Source organism: Python bivittatus, unplaced genomic scaffold (assembly GCF_059951505.1).
Source record: "Python bivittatus isolate LINGU-HERP-01145 unplaced genomic scaffold, Pbiv_v1 ctg000670_np1212, whole genome shotgun sequence".
Lineage (NCBI taxonomy): Eukaryota > Metazoa > Chordata > Lepidosauria > Squamata > Pythonidae > Python > Python bivittatus.
This window is the reverse complement of record NW_028277094.1, coordinates 5,703,811-5,719,736: the sequence shown is the minus strand read 5'-3', so window position 1 is coordinate 5,719,736 and position 15,926 is coordinate 5,703,811. Positions and strand designations below refer to the sequence as shown.

At 36.9% G+C, this 15,926-nt stretch overlaps 1 protein-coding gene and 1 pseudogene across 2 annotated transcripts in view; one reads left to right on the top strand and one right to left on the bottom strand.

Moving 5' to 3' along the window:
* The window catches only part of PCDH11X (protocadherin 11 X-linked), a 552,416-nt gene that overhangs the window by 153,750 nt on the left and 382,740 nt on the right, over nucleotides 1–15,926 (top strand). The window lies entirely within an intron of this gene.
* On the bottom strand, nucleotides 12,932–13,931 carry LOC112540188 (deleted in azoospermia-like pseudogene; annotated as a pseudogene).

Genomic DNA, 15,926 nt, shown 5'->3' with positions numbered 1-15,926 from the left:
GACATTGGCAAAAGGATGACCCATTCTCTTTCTTTCTCTTACAGATAGCAATTTTCAAGTTTCAGTTCCCCCCATTTTCATAAATATTATGATCAAAACAGTTATCATATGACTGGACAGGTGTTCTTTCTCTGTTTATGAAAATTTGAGCCTATAAATACAAAGGCTCCAATTAAACAGGGGTTAAGGAATCCCTATAAAACATCAAAAAGTTCTTATTTTTGTTTAGCCTATAGATTTCCATCTATTTTTTTACATGGGACACTGTAGGGACATTGAACGATCTGACTTCATTCTTTCTTATTGTCTACACTGATGATTTCACACTTGTATTGTGGCTTGCTGTGCTAATAATAAGAGGGGTGGTAGGTCCGCTTCACTTGGATATATTTTGTGAGGGATACTTGATTTGGATTTCCAGTAAGGGTTAGGCTTGATGGTCTAAATGGCCCTTCTCTCTTTGGGAATCTGTGAAATATTTAAATGTTTTCCTGTATTAAGTCTCCTTTTGCTGCTCCTGTTCCTTGGATGTGGAGCAGGATTTTTGCTGTATTTTCCTGGTAATATAGGCATAATACAAAAATCCCACCACACTGGGGAAAATAAAATAATACTGTTACTTTAAGCCCAACTCTTGTGCCTTCCTGTCAGTTTTTTACTCCTGGTAACTGCCTGGACCAGTCCCTGCAGTTTTCTTGGCAAGGTTTTCAGAAGTGGTTTGCCATTGCCTCCTTCCTAGGGCTGAGAGAGAGTGATTGGCCCAAGGTCACCAAGCTGGCTTGGTGCCTAAAGCAGGGCTAGAACTCACAGTCTCCCAGTTTCTCGCTTGATGCCTTAACCACTACCCCAAACTTCACACATCAGCCAGTATTGCATTGCATATTAGCTGAGTTTTGGGAAAAATAATAATGCTGAGGCCCAACTATTCACAGCCCAGCCAGTATTGCATTGCATGTTACTTGAGTTTTTTGGAGAAGAAGTATAATGGGATGCAGAACATTTATGGGTGGAGAGAGGGCCCTGATAGGCTGAGGACCACACTTTGAAAAGTAATTGGACCCAGGGACCCAAATTAAATGGAATCTCCAAAGCAGATTGTGCAATAATTCTGCATATATTTAAGAATTATCCATTAAATAACGGTCAAACCCCACACAGCTGGGGAAAATCACACAGCTGGGAAGATCAAGTCAGAATTACACAGACTTCAGTAAGGCATTTTTAATGCTAGTCTTCTGGTAAATACAGACCCTTGGAAATGGCAAAAACTCAATTTATGTTGAGTTAATTAAGGCAGAGTTTCTAAGAAGGTTTTGAGTTCTTTCCACATTTCTTGCCAGCAGAACTTACTAGCTGGTTGTGACATAGTGGAGTCTAGTTCTCTTGGTGGTTGATATCTAACATTTCTTCCATATGCTCCAGGTTCCCCATGTTCAAATTACAATTTTGTGACAAGTTTTGGCTGTGCCTCAATCTTCTCCATGTTTTACGTTGCCCTTCTATACCTTGGCTTGCTATTTATATATTATATAAATGGAAATCTGCAGTTTCTCAATCAAATTTTTAAAAAGTAAACCCTTAAGAACGTTATTCTTTGAGATCAGTAGGCTGTGGGTAACATTTTCCCCTAAGACGGACTATTTCGCTGGCTTTTGTGTGAATTGTTACTTCAGTGGTGAGGTTCAGTTTTTGGTTTTGTAGGGGGTAGGAGAGATTGCACAGCCAGATCCCATAATGTTGATTTTGCAAAACAATATAAAAGGAGGGTGGACCACAAAACCCTAAACAAAACTCAAATCAAACGATCTGCTGCCTTGGATTTAATGGAACCTATGAGGCAAAATGCAGAACCACCCTGCCTTATGAAAGTGGGAGACAGTAGAAGAGAGCAGGGATTGCTATTTATCAGTAGCTTTTTTTTTTTTTTAAGAAAAAGAATATTACTCAGGAAAATATGTAGAGTGAAGAAAGAAGAAAAGAAAAGAAAAGAAAAAAGAAAAGAAAAGAAAAGAAAAGAAAAGAAAAAAGAAAAAAGGCTGCAAGACATTGGTTGAAATAACTTTTGCATATTTCCTTGGAAAACAAATTATGCACTTGGAGTGAAAAGAATTTGATTAAATGTACCATGTGCTAAGGAATCTAGCAGGTAGATTTCACACTATCAAGGAAAGATATTCAAACTGTTCAGCAAAAGGATGTAGGTGTGTGGGTGAGTACATGTGTGCATGAGTTTCAAATTTTCATCTATGTCTTTCCCTATGCTTCTATGAACTGGGCCTTTTTCTCCTTTTTTTTTTAGTTTCTATTCTGCATCCTTTATAGATATAAGACGGAGGTCTGCAGACCTTGCAGGTTGTATTGAAAAGTTAGTTCCAAACCCTGCACAGTCCCATTTCTTAATTATTTCTACATACTGGCTTCTGTCTTTGTGTCTGATCCTGCTGGATTCTGGATCCTTTTCCTCCCAACATTTCTTCCACACCTATCCAAGAGGAGTCAGAGCAAGGATACATTTGATTGCCTCTACTTATTCTGAATCCAAATCAGAGTGAGGGTAAGGAATCTGGCAGATAGAAATGGAAAAAACTTGAATGACGGATAATCACATGGAGCAGGAGAATGAGTAACTGCAGCTTGTTCCAAGTGGATCACTAACATTCCCAATTTTTTAAAATTTGCTACGTCTGCAGACAATGGATGAGGTGCTGAAATTGCTGGAAATGGTGATCTCTAGATGTGTCTATTTACATCTCTCTCTCTGTCTCTCAAATAAAACAATTTACATACTGACAGATATCTATCAGTTGATTGTTTAATAAATATATATCAGTCAGTTTTTTCCTTTCAGAGACATGAAGTGCCCCAATCAAAATATTCTCTCATATGCAAAAATCCTACTCGATTGTGGTTCATGTTGAAGTCTTGTATTTTCTCCTTCTAGGCATTATCATTGCTGGTATTATAATTTTCCTCTATCAAAGAGTGTTTTAATTAAATTATAATTAGGAAGTGAATGCATACTATGCATATTTTGTCCTGAAAGGAAGTATGTAAGACCCAGATGTTATTGATTTTTTTAATGAATACAGGGAAGTTTTAATTTCCCTATACTTAGAAGGGATCATTTGATTTATGATTTCTTAATTGATAGGTTCTATTTCTAAAGCCGTACCTGTAAGAAGAGAGGCTGTCAGAAATGTGAACCTCAGGTTCCTCCTTTTGAATTTTTATCTCTAAAAATTAAATCCCCTGCTCGTTTATTAGTAAAGATGGAATGGTCCCCAACATTCACTCTAAGCTGTAAGCTTGTCCATTCCCTGAAGGGTTCTGGTGAATGAGTGCACAAAAGCATTAGAATAGCAGGAACACATGGCCAGAAAGAAAGAGAACGATCCACACTTTACACCAAGGGTATATCCACACATGGGGGATGCGGTGGCGCAGCGGCTTAATGACCCTGAAAGTGGCCGGCCAGAAATGGTCGACACTTCAGCGGTTCGAGCCCAGCCTTCGCATAGCAGAGTGAGCTCCTGCTTCCTCCCCCAGTTCCTGTCAACCCAACAGTTCGAAAACTTACGTGAGTAGATAAATGGGGACTCTCACCCCGGTGGGAGGAAAAATGCTGGCGGCGCTTGCACAGGAGAAGGGAGCAGTTGCCGGTAACGTGGAAGCCGCGCACACCCGAAAAAGGCGCGAAGCCATGGAAACCCCACCTCCTGCGCTCACCAGCTGGGCTCTGCTCTAGGAAGGAGGCAATGGTGTACCACTTTCGAAACACCTTGCCTTGAAAACTGCAGGGACTCGTACAGGCAGTCGCCGCAGAATCGGCCACGATTGAGTGCGGATTAAAATCTATCTATCTATCTATCTATCTATCTATCTATCTATCTATCTATCTATCTATCTATCTCCAGACATTCAGTTTAATGTATTTTCCACCAATCTGTGAGGTGCACAAAAGTATACTGACATAATTTGCTCTCTCGACATAGCTGGTCTTTTTAAAAGTAAAACAAAGAATATCCAGATAATAAGGTGTATTCACCCCTTGACTGTTCTCCCCATCCATTTTTTGGGCGGGGTGGGGATTGCAGAGGTTTTTTTTTACTCCCTGTGAAAAAGGAAGAGAAAACATCCCTTCAAAGAGAATAATCAATCTCAATCAATCAATCAATCAATCCACGTACAGATTTTGTCCTTTGCTATAAGCAGCCACATCTTTTAGGCTAGCTCTGATAATTACAGTTTATACTGGGGCAAAGTAATTATCTTTAGTGGGTAAGCAGTGACATATATTAGCTGTATATCAAAACCATTGGAAAAAAACTTAATGAAATTAATTAACAGAGGACCCCACTGCTGATAGTGAGATACTAACCCCTTTTTTTTAAATTATAAGACAAATGGAAGATATTACCCATATGAGTCAGATGCTTAATCTTCCAGTTTAAAAGTAGCTTTGAATAAAGTTTAAGTAAATATATATGTCTCTTTTGAGAGCATTTAATGCCTCTTTCCTTATTCATTACTCTCAGTCTATAACCTCAGTAAAGACCAAAACCAGATCTTTAAATGTTAACATTTCCAGAGGCGTTACCATTTTTCTCCTCTTCAAATTAGACAGTGGCATCTCTGTTACTGATTGAAGGATGGATTTATCCTTAGGGTCTTTTCCCCCCCATTTTGCCTCTTAAAGAAGATTTCCTTAGCCAAATACACTATCCTTCCCTTTGTCCCCTAAAATCTATACCTGTTTAGAAATTGCAAATGCTTTAACTGACACCTTAATTACCACAATCCCATCTGAAAACCTTAATTTACTTGCCAAACAAGAGATTGTAAAAAATAAGGTGCCTCAGTTGTGTTGTACCTTATGGGATCTCAAAAGTACAGGAACACTGGTAAAATTGTACTTCTTCCCCCTCAGAAGAATCTGCGCTACGCTTTAAAATGAAAGAGAAGATGGAACAACAAAAAAAAGCAAGCAAAAGCAGATGGCAAAAGATGGTGGCATTAAAGTTTTCTGCTTATCTCATGAGAATAAAAAAAAGAACAGTTGATTATAATCAACATTGTTTATTTCGCTGCTTGACTTCCTAAATACCAGCGGCTGGATTATGAGCTTGTCTGGGGATAATCAGTAAGGGACTAGAATTGTTCCTGTTTTGAAAATCCTTTCTAACCAGTTGGAGCAGGAATCTGTGCCTTGCAAAGCTGATGCTAGCTTTTAATTCCTGATTAGTGCTATTTGAAAAGATGAAGAAATTAACTGGGCAGACAGTAATCAGAAAGCACAAAAGAGAAACAGTGAGGGAAGATGGTAGGAAGATATTCTCTCTCAGTTATTAGCCTGATGAAAAAGCATTGTTTGCCCCCCTTTGTGATACCACGAGGTATGTCTGATTCACAGCAATTATATCTTTGAACAGTGTTTCAATAGCAAAGCATAGTGTTTAGAATGGCATCATTGTATTATGCATGTTCTTGCATTCTGACTCCTGGTAACAACCAGAGGTGTTCCACCTCAAAAGTAGGGAGATCTGTAATATGATGATTGCAGCAAATGTAAGATTCGTATTTGGTATTGTCACGTAGCTATAGAGAACAGATATTGATACACATTACAAATCAGATACCTCATATGTGAATTGCTGATGGATTCCATCATTGACGCTGGTTCTTGCTATTACATTCTTATCTTCTTTCTTTGGAGCTTCTCTTATGTCTTACAGGTTTATCAATCAGCTATGATATCTTAATCTCAATTACCAATTCAATTGTCAACTCAGTTGTTAAGCCAGACCTCAAGATTTCATTTAAGTCAAAATGTTGTGGCACTTGCTTCTCTATGAAATGCATCTGTACTGGGAAGCACTCATTCTATCATTTAAACCAAAAATAATGGTAGGTAGGTAGGTAGGTAGGTAGGTAGATATTTAAATTGAGGAAACTGAAAGGGATAAAAATCCATATGACTAAAATGTTTAATCAAAATGTCAGCTGAGGACAGGCTGTTAAGATATTAAACTCAGGACAGTGAAAAAACTTCCACACTATCCCAACCCTTTTGAAAAAAAGCCTTTTCATTCACCAGTGAATGTGCCAGGCTTTTTGCAAGAGCAGTTGGGAGTTGAATGATTGCCTCAAAACTGCCTTGAGAAGTAACAATTCCCATTAATGGGAGAATGCTTCAAGAATGTTCTTTGTATAAGCCAACATCATCTGATCGGAAAAGGTTCACAGCTGATTTTGAACTGGCCCAAAGTCCTCGTGCAGATATGCCCATAGGTAAAAGAGACAAAAAGTATAGAAATGAAAACATTGAGACACAAAGAATAGAAATGAAAATGTCTTTGAATATATATTTAAGAACTACCAGATCTGGGCCGCAAATATATGGATAACCAGAAGATAGCAGCTTGGAGTTAGAGTTTTCTGAAACTGTTTACTCTCATTTAATGGTCATCTAGATCTGGCATCTAATACCTCTAGGAGCATGAATCAGAAACTTAGATATTCATGTTTAACACAGTTTCATTTTTATTTAATTCATATTTGAATTTGGGGTAAGGGAGATTTCCTTATTGCAGGAATAGACGTGCTAGGACACAGGGAAAAAGTTGAAGGAGAAAATAAGGATAGACATCTGCAGGTGGACGTTGTAAAGTCCTTTAGACTTGAGAAAGGGAAAAAAATGATTTAGGTCATATATCTCTGTCAAAAGAAGACTTTCCTAGTATTTTAATTACGACAACAACAGAATTCATTTAGCCAGGCACCCCATTCTTCCTTAAAGGACAGCTAAATGTTATGCATCAGAAGAGCACAGTTGAAGCTTTGCTTTGTCATTAATGAAGAATATTCACTGGCAATTTAGTATATCACAGTTTACAATTCCAGCCTTAGTAAAATAATTCATTCTTCTTTTTGTACATGTGGGAAACACAGGTAAGGATTTTTTACTTAAGCAGAGATTATATAGACATTTGAACTTGCAAGATCTAATAAATCAGTTGCCATAGAAATATACATTTTTAACTTTAGTTTGAAGCCAAATGCCTGATACAGGTTAGAAGCCTAAGGAGTGATTTTGTTCCACTGACTTTGTCTGGAAAAGTTTTCCTTAAAAAAAAAAAAAGAGTGGTGTTGTGTGTCAGGACGTTGGTCTAGTTTGGACAACATTGGCCACTTTAAAATGAGTGGACTTCAATCCCAGAATTTGGACAACGTTTGGACAACGTTGAAGTTTGGACAACATTGGCCACTTTAAGATGAGTGGACTTCAACTCCCAGAATTCCCCAGCCAGCCATGCTGGCTGGGGAATTCTGGGAGTTGAAGTCCACTCATCTTAAAGTGGCCATGTTTGGACAACACTGGCCTAGGATGTTGGAGTTCCAGATTGTAATGCCCACTCAATCTAGGCAGCTCACTGGGTAACCTTAGAATCAGGAATGTCTTTTAGCTTATTCTACTTAAAACCTTTTCATGTTGATACAGTTGGACAGGCAAGAATTTATTTATTTATTTATTTATTTATTTATTTACTTCATATAGCCGCCCATCTCACGTATGTGAAATCATGCACATCATCTTCAGCTCCTGAAAGAAAAGGGGAATATAAACATAATAAACCTCGGAGCTTAGACCCTGCCGCATTATGGTAATCTGTGTATTTGTTCAACATCCGCTTCTCAACATAGTAAGTTATTCCCTCTCCCCTCTTGAATCCTTGATTAATTGACCCAAAGTTCTTCACTGAGTTTCATTTCTCTTTGTTTTACAATAGCAAAAGGAGTGGGTTGCATGTCTACCTCTCTACAGATAAATAGATATTTATCTGTAGAGAGTCAGAAAGATCTTGAGGGAAATAGGCAAGAACCTTTATATAAGCAAAGAGGGGCGAAACATCCCTGAAGTCCTTGGAAACAATATAATATTTGGAAGAGACTCTAGCAGGCTTCTCGCTGATTCACTGGGATAGAAGAGGGAGGGGAGGTAAGGCTAGATTAGCTCCAACCCTTTTGACCTTCCAGAAGTCCCTCAAAACCAGGTTATATCACCAGGCCTGGAGCTCCCTATTCCCTCTTGCCTAGGATTTGTATATTTGTTTTTTATCATATTTATATTTTAATATTGTTTTTTATAATTTTTATACCGATTGTTTATGTATATGTTGTTTTTATTGAATTTTTGCAAGCTGCCCAGAGTTGTTTTTCTGTGAGATGGACAGTTATACAAATTTGATAGATAGATAGATAGATAGATAGATAGATAGATAGATAGATAGATAGATAGATAGATAGATAGATAAGCACACACGCACGCACACACAATCAGGCTTGCAAGACGGACGTCAGCCCTTCGAGGTAGACAAGATCAGGAAACAGATTCTACAGTAATTCTAGAATTATACTTTATTAAGACATGCCATAATAACAGAAACTTGCAAGCCTAATACTAATGCTACTATTACAAATACATATACTTATATGGCCATCAAATTAAACAACTCAAGGCAGATAGAATCTATCATGTTCGAAGGCTAACTAGAAAAGTGAAAATACAGCTTTAGTTTATATAAATATATAAATATAAGTTCCTGTTATTATTTTTTAAAGTCTAAACTACATGCTGGGTATATTCCTATGCCCATCACGTTTATAATCATTTCTTCCGCAACAGGAAAAAGTGGGTAGTTTCCAACCTCGAAGGATTTCATAGGCAACATTCCCACTGTTTTTTTAGTTGTTTCCACCTTAAAGGTAATAGACCAAATCAATCAAATTTGTGTCCCCGCCCCCCAAAGAATACAATCCAAGAATTTATGAGGCTGATCTGTGCAAGAGTGACATATCTCATTTTCCCCAAATGAAGCAGAATTTTCAAAAAGGGGTGTTAGGGGCTTGGCAAGTACTATTATAATGAACAAATGTAAAACCACTTGAATAATTTATCTTAGTTCTATATTTGGCAGAATACTTGGAAAAGAGAAGATGTATTTATTTGAGGCCAATTTTATAAGAAGCAGCTTGGTCGGTCACATAGTGATGTAATGCAAGAAACCCAGTTTAATGAATACTAGAAATCTGAAAAGTGAGCAAGAGAGGATAATTTGCAATGTATGCTGATTCCTTCAAAACAAGAAGCAAAAATAAAGTATATGAACATATATGATTACCAAAGATATGCACAAGAGATATAGTTTGGATCAGGGCCTGGTTTCTAAAGCTTTACAGCTTTAGAAAGAGTCCAATTTATCTTGACCTGATTTGGAGATGTTCCTCTTTGAGTTGGGCCTGTATCCAAACCATTCTTACAAAACTCTGAAACTTTCCAAATCATCTCTTTTACTACAATGTAGGAATAAGTAAATAACAATAATATTTCTGCTTGTTGATAGAAGTGAATGAAATTTGTAAGCATATTGACCCTTTAGAAGTAGGTGAAATTAACTTCTGAAACTTTTGCTGATAGGTGCATTCTGAAGGGCACAAACTCTGCTGGCTTTTTAAAATGTCCTAAAAAGCACCTTTTTAAATGCACCATTATTGCTTTTAATGTCTTAGGTGTGAGATTTGATTTCATGTTATACTGTGAACCACTGACAGACCTTGGTAGTTGGTGGTGTAATAAATTTAGTACATAATTTAAAAAAATATATTTTAAGAGAATCAGGTATAATGTAATAGTTTTCAGATGAAATTCTTAAGCCCAGTTATCTCATCTGAAGGGTCAAAACTTGCTAAATTTCAGACAGTGTATACAGTTTTTTTAGAAAAAAAAATTATTGTTACTATTATTTTTTTAAAAAGGTAAATAATTATTCTGGGGGATTGATTTACAAAATATCAGAATGATAAATTTGGGTATATATGCAAGATTTTTTGGGGGTAGTTTTCATTGCTTTCAATTCTTCTCTGTATTTTCTTTGTGCCTGTGTGTGTGTGTGTGTGTGTGTTGGGGAGTATAGTTGTATGAAAATGGCACATATTACAGAGGTAAGGTAAAGCAAAACTCTCCTTTCAGTCTTGAGTAGAATTTTCTTTTGGCCAATGGAGGGGAGAATCACTTCATGGTTGGATGAAGGAGTCGCAACGGCCTGTTTCATATATACCACTAAGCCATAAATCATTTTAATTTAAAAATATAAATTGGAGAATAGCTTGCCTCTTCAGTAGTGCAAAAATGTACAGTAGCTAAGAATGAAAGAATGTTAGTGGAGAAAATAAAGGTCATGTGTGGAAGATAGTTGAGGATGGTCCGGACGGGCTTCAAAGAAGGGTTGGATCAAGTCATGGGGCTCTGTGGCCATTAGCATTGATGGCAGTGAGACTGCTCTGAAAGCCATTTGGCTGGCCACTGTGAGAACAGGCTGTTGAACTAGATGGGCCAGGGGTCAAGTCAAGCCAAAGTTTATTGCGGTCCTGGACCAGTACAAGGATAATGTTCTGTGAAAATATACATAGTCTATCTTAAAACGATAGTGTCCTAGGATAAAATAAAATTAAAGTTAAAACAAAATTAAAATGCATTTCTAAAACTATCTAACTGAACTCTATAGGTGCAATCTAAGGTGCAGGGCCAGGGGCCCAATCCAGGAAGGCACTGCTTATGTTCTTAGGAATGATTTTTAATCTAGTAAATACATAAGGAAACAGACCAGAGATCTAAATATCATAAACTCCTTTTTATTATCCTGATTAAAAACTGAGTAATTCTTCTCAATATTAGTTTCTTTCATAATTCTTCCTATATTTCATTTGAAGAAGTCCTGAATTCTCTTCCAAATTTGGAATCTGGTTATATTTTTGTAGCAATGCTATTTAGTTTAACAAATTTAAGCATACTGCACTCTAAAGATACCTTTAGTTTAATGCACAAGCGTCCTGTTTTCAAATTAAAAAGCTAGCAGATACAGCTTTCATCACAAAAATAATGGAAAACAACACTATGATTTAGGCTGCATTGTTAATTCAATCACCTATAGCATTCTCATCATAGCTATAAATGTTACAAGAAGCCTCTCTTCCATTTCTTGTACTTCCCAATTCCATGTAGAGTCATCAGTTTTGTCAATTATTTGTCCAGGTCAGATCATTTTTCCTCACCTACCTTTATTTTCTCATGCAGATATGACCTTTATCTCTCAGTCTATTGAACTACATTTCATTAAGGCCACTTGTCTAGGTTAGGAATTAGATTGGGGGAGAAAAATGGTCTCAGGTAGACAATTGACCCAATTGGGTTGTTCTAGCAAAACCTATGTCTCTGGGAAGAAGAGAGGAGGAAAACAAATCCTACAATTTTACAGCTCAGTTTACTTTCTCAAAACAGCAGTCTTCCAATTTTGAAGAAAGGAACATTATCTGACCTGGGATCCATAACATGTGTATTGGATATGGGCATAATTGTTATTATATTTTACCAAATATAATCCCTTCTCCCAAAATAGTATTTATTTCAAATGGCATAGACAGGATAGATTCACTGAGAATGTGAGACAAAATTTCCCCCCCATTTTCAGGAAGTCTCATATTCAGCCTTGTCTTTGTTTTTGGGTAAGTAGGAATAGGCAAATTTAAATAATGGACATGCAGATATGGGAATATTAGCCTCTAGAATTCAAACACCAAAAGTCATGTTGGGTGAGAACTACATGATAGAACTATGCAGAGACTCAGAGTTGGAAACTTTTCAGATAGATAGATAGATAGATAGATAGATAGATAGATAGATAGATAGACAGACGGACGGACGGACGGATAGGTAGATAGAATTCCCCTCCCCCTCCAGTAACAAATAGGTTTTCCATATCTGCATTGTCTGGAAAACTCCAGGTTTTGAGTGTTATCCTTTGCAGGCATTGCTATATGTTTTTTATGCCATGTTGTCAATGATTCCATTTAGTAATATTCACTCTAATGGTTCTGCAGATACAATCCAGTAGCACCAGATGCTTCAGTGTGTCCTATTAAGTGCCAATATAAAAACATCTCAGTTGTGTAATTTAGATTACTGGAACCTAATTCTGAGCTAGATGAAAAGATAGGACCTATTTCCCTTTCTCACCATCGTTAATATATATTAATATGTTGCTTTAGTTATATCTCATCCTTCTACAATTTGTAAAGCAGTTCCTAAGAGAGGCAGATCATTAGAAAGATGCTGAAGTTTCAGATTAAAAATGCCTTATTTCAAATGTCAAATGTTTCCCAGGAAATAAGAAACACTTCCTATGTGGTTGAAATGTTTTATATTCCGCTAATCATAATTACGAAAAGGGACAGGAAAATAAATTTTAAAAGCTAAAAGGATTCGTTCAAACAGTTTGCTTAAAAAGGTAAAAGAGTTTTATCACTTGAGTGAGAAAATTAGATAGGTTTGAAAAAGATTATCCAAGTGTACCAGTGATGCTAGTAAAAATAGAACATTTATTCTCCCCACTGAATATTGAATATGTATAATAAAGCACAATAAATTGGAAGTATCTTATGATGATACCATGGACATGGCCTCTGAGATAAACTTGTGCAGAACATACTGCTTAATATGAGTATATGCCATTTTTGAAATATTCAGGAGGGAGGGAAGGGAGAAATATTCTCCCTTCATTTAAAAGGGAGATGGGAAATCTATGATATTTGCTGAAGTAATTGTTCCTCATATATATCTGGAGGTTTCCTGCCCTGATTTCCTGCCCCTGATTTAAGTCTTTAAACATGATAACAGGATAACCAGTGAAAAATGGAGTGATGTTCTCAGTCCTTGAACCATACAGCTCTATAGCCCCCTTTTTGTACCATCTACTTAGTAAAAAAAAGAGTTATATTCAGTCCTTAATTTCTGGTAGATTTGCTCGCTAATCATAATAAGAAAGAAGATATTAAATAACTTCTATGACCTACAATCCTACCAAAATGCATTGAAATATTAGCTAGCTTGTTGTTCTTCAGGAGGCCATTGTGGTGGAGCCTGGTAATTATAAGTTTGCTAATACCTCACAAGAACCTGCAACTGAATTAGTAAAGCTGGTGAACCATAAGGAAATGCCTGAAGGTATTGTGTGAGAAGACTCATTGGAGCTATAAACTGCAAATGGGTTTCTTGGTTACTCCAAATGCTGTGCAACTGACATATGGGGGATGAGTAAGCATGGTCCTGGTGTCCATGATAGGCACAAAAGTTGTGTGTTTCTTTATCGCAGGTCATAGTTCGAGCTTCTTCCCATTATAGTTGATTTGTGATTTTCTATACATCTATGTTGTCCCCCAAAATATAGAAGTCCATATCCGTTAGATACACCAGTTCTAACAGTGGCATATCATGTAAAAAAGCTCTGAATTTCTTTCTCATCCATCCTTACATCCATTCCAACCACAAAAATTATTTTGGGCATGATTTTCCCTTCAGGCAGAAGATATTCTTGGCTTGTAGAAGGCAACTGATTGTTTTCTTCCCGGGGAATACTTGAGTTGAGAGAGTCCTGATTTAAATTTGTCTGTGAGCCTCGAAAGCCAATGCTTTAGCAGAAAGCTGGAGAGACCCTGCCCAGAGGTGACTGATCGAGGCTTTGCCACAACCAGATCTCCTTGAGTGAATGTATTATACACTGAGTTTATATAAGTCATTTTGTTGCCTGAGGCGAAGGACAACATAGCAGTATAGCATCCTTCCATCTCACATACAGAAGCCAAGCTTGCAACTGAATTTTACTTCAACTCTGGGAATCAGATAGGGTGTATCCATTCTCCTTGAAGCAGCTGTCTATTAAGGAATGCAATATGGCCTAGCGGTAAAGAGAACTCTCTTCTCCAAGATATGAAAAGTTTGGGAAACTTAGGAATAACAGCTCCTGATGCATTTCTTTTGCCCAGTAGTAAAAATACCAGTAGTAGGTATTTCTTACCTGTGTCCCAATCTGAGACACCATCCTTCATTCTTCTTCCTGAATTAAAATATTTCATTCTAATGACTACATTAACTGGATAATCCCACTGTTGCAAAAAAGATAGATAGATAGATAGATAGATAGATAGATAGATAGATAGATAGATAGATAGATAGATAGATGAGATAACTCTTGAAAATGTGGGGTAGCCAAGTTAAAACTGACTTCTACTGTACTAACCCTGTCTTTTCCCCAATTACTCTAGTTTCCATGATACAACAATGCTTCTGAGATATGAGGAGTCTCCTACACTTATTACCTGCATTACAGAATACCAGTGCATCCACCCTTCTCAGGATGATTATAAACATGTCTATATGTTGTGAGGAAAGGACACAATATGGGGACTCCTTAATCAGAAGGATAAAGCCCAATAGGCAGAGATTTCAAAGTATTCTTCAGCCTCCTTTGAGGCACATTAGAAATACTCCAGCCTGCAGTTAGTTGGGTTCAACAGTATAGGTCAATGTATTGACCTACAACACATTATCAAATAAATGCTTGCCCTGATACCTGGTTTTATAAGATTTTTTAATTTTTTTTTGGCTCTGGTTTTCCAAGGTCTTCCTTTGACACATACTAGCCTAGAAAAATGATTAAAATCAAATTTGTCATTGAAATGGCTTGCTTGCACAGCAGCTACATTGTGTATCACTCCCATGACAGTTGGCTGAATCATCTATGTTGTGAATAGTCTTGCAATATATGGCTCTTTTGTGGCAATACTAATCACTATCCCAAGATCTGTAGATCCTGGGAGAATTAATCTCCTGCAGGTTGGTTGAAGGGGGAAAGAATGTAAGACAGATGGCAAAATGAAATAATGTGTGAAGTTTTATTTTATAAACTGTGATTAATTCTATTTTCATTTTAGAACCCTAGGGTCTAAAGCTTTTTTCTTTTAATCCCCAAACCTTATGTGAGTAAATATGGTGGCACTTAAAAAAAAAATATCTAAACTAGAACACAGCATTAGCTGATTGTATTTATATTAGCACATATAGGTATTCAGAATCAGTCAGGAGACTACAATTTGCATCTGAATGTGTAGGCTGATTTTGAAAACAACAGCAATAACAAAGATTCTCAGATAATGATGAATATTGCTAAATAGAATCTCTAACTTGGAGGCAGATGAAAACAAAATAATTGTCAAAATTATTGATCAAATAAGCACATTGCTTTTATTTTTTTACTGAAACAGAGAGTAAACATCCTATTTGTTGTTATTGTTAAGATAACCATTGTTAAATAAATTTAAGTCTTCTGCCTGCCAGATATACCACCTTAAAGGGGGGAGAGGGATTCTCGGTGGAAATCCCTACCCTACCCCAAGAATAAGTGAGCCTCCACTAATACGATTACCTGCCTGTGCCATATAAACATACACCCCGAAAAGCAATCTGTATTTTTGATACAGACACAGAAATAAATCATCCAACTATTCATTACAATCAAAAATCAGAGCACAGAAAGAGAAACGTTTTAATGCATCTCTTTCTAATCCTGTTCGTTTTTCAATGTAGGTTCAGTCACGTTTCCAAGGTTCTAGTAACATCGTATAAGAAATGGAAAGCCTATGAAGTTTTATAGAAAACCTTACACGAGTTGATCAGAAGCAGGAGAGCAGAGAATACTGAGAACATGAGGAGCTGTTGTTGGGATGAAACTAAAAATGAAACTATGCAGGCTCATGAATTTAGAATGATTCATTATATTTACTGATCATTTACAATTTAAGGATGCCCAACTCAACAGCAACATTGTTTTAGTTACGCCTGAAAGCGTCGTAGAGTACACCTATTGTGGCAGCTCATGCCTTTTTGCAGACAAAGCTAGTTTATCCTTTGCTTCTGACCACAAAATGTCTGGGAATGTTACTATACAATGTTGCATATTGGAAAAGTGAGAAAAGATTCTTAGTCTCGCCAGTGTGCTTTCTGTGCATTAATGGAGTTGAAGCCAGATGTTGTGCAC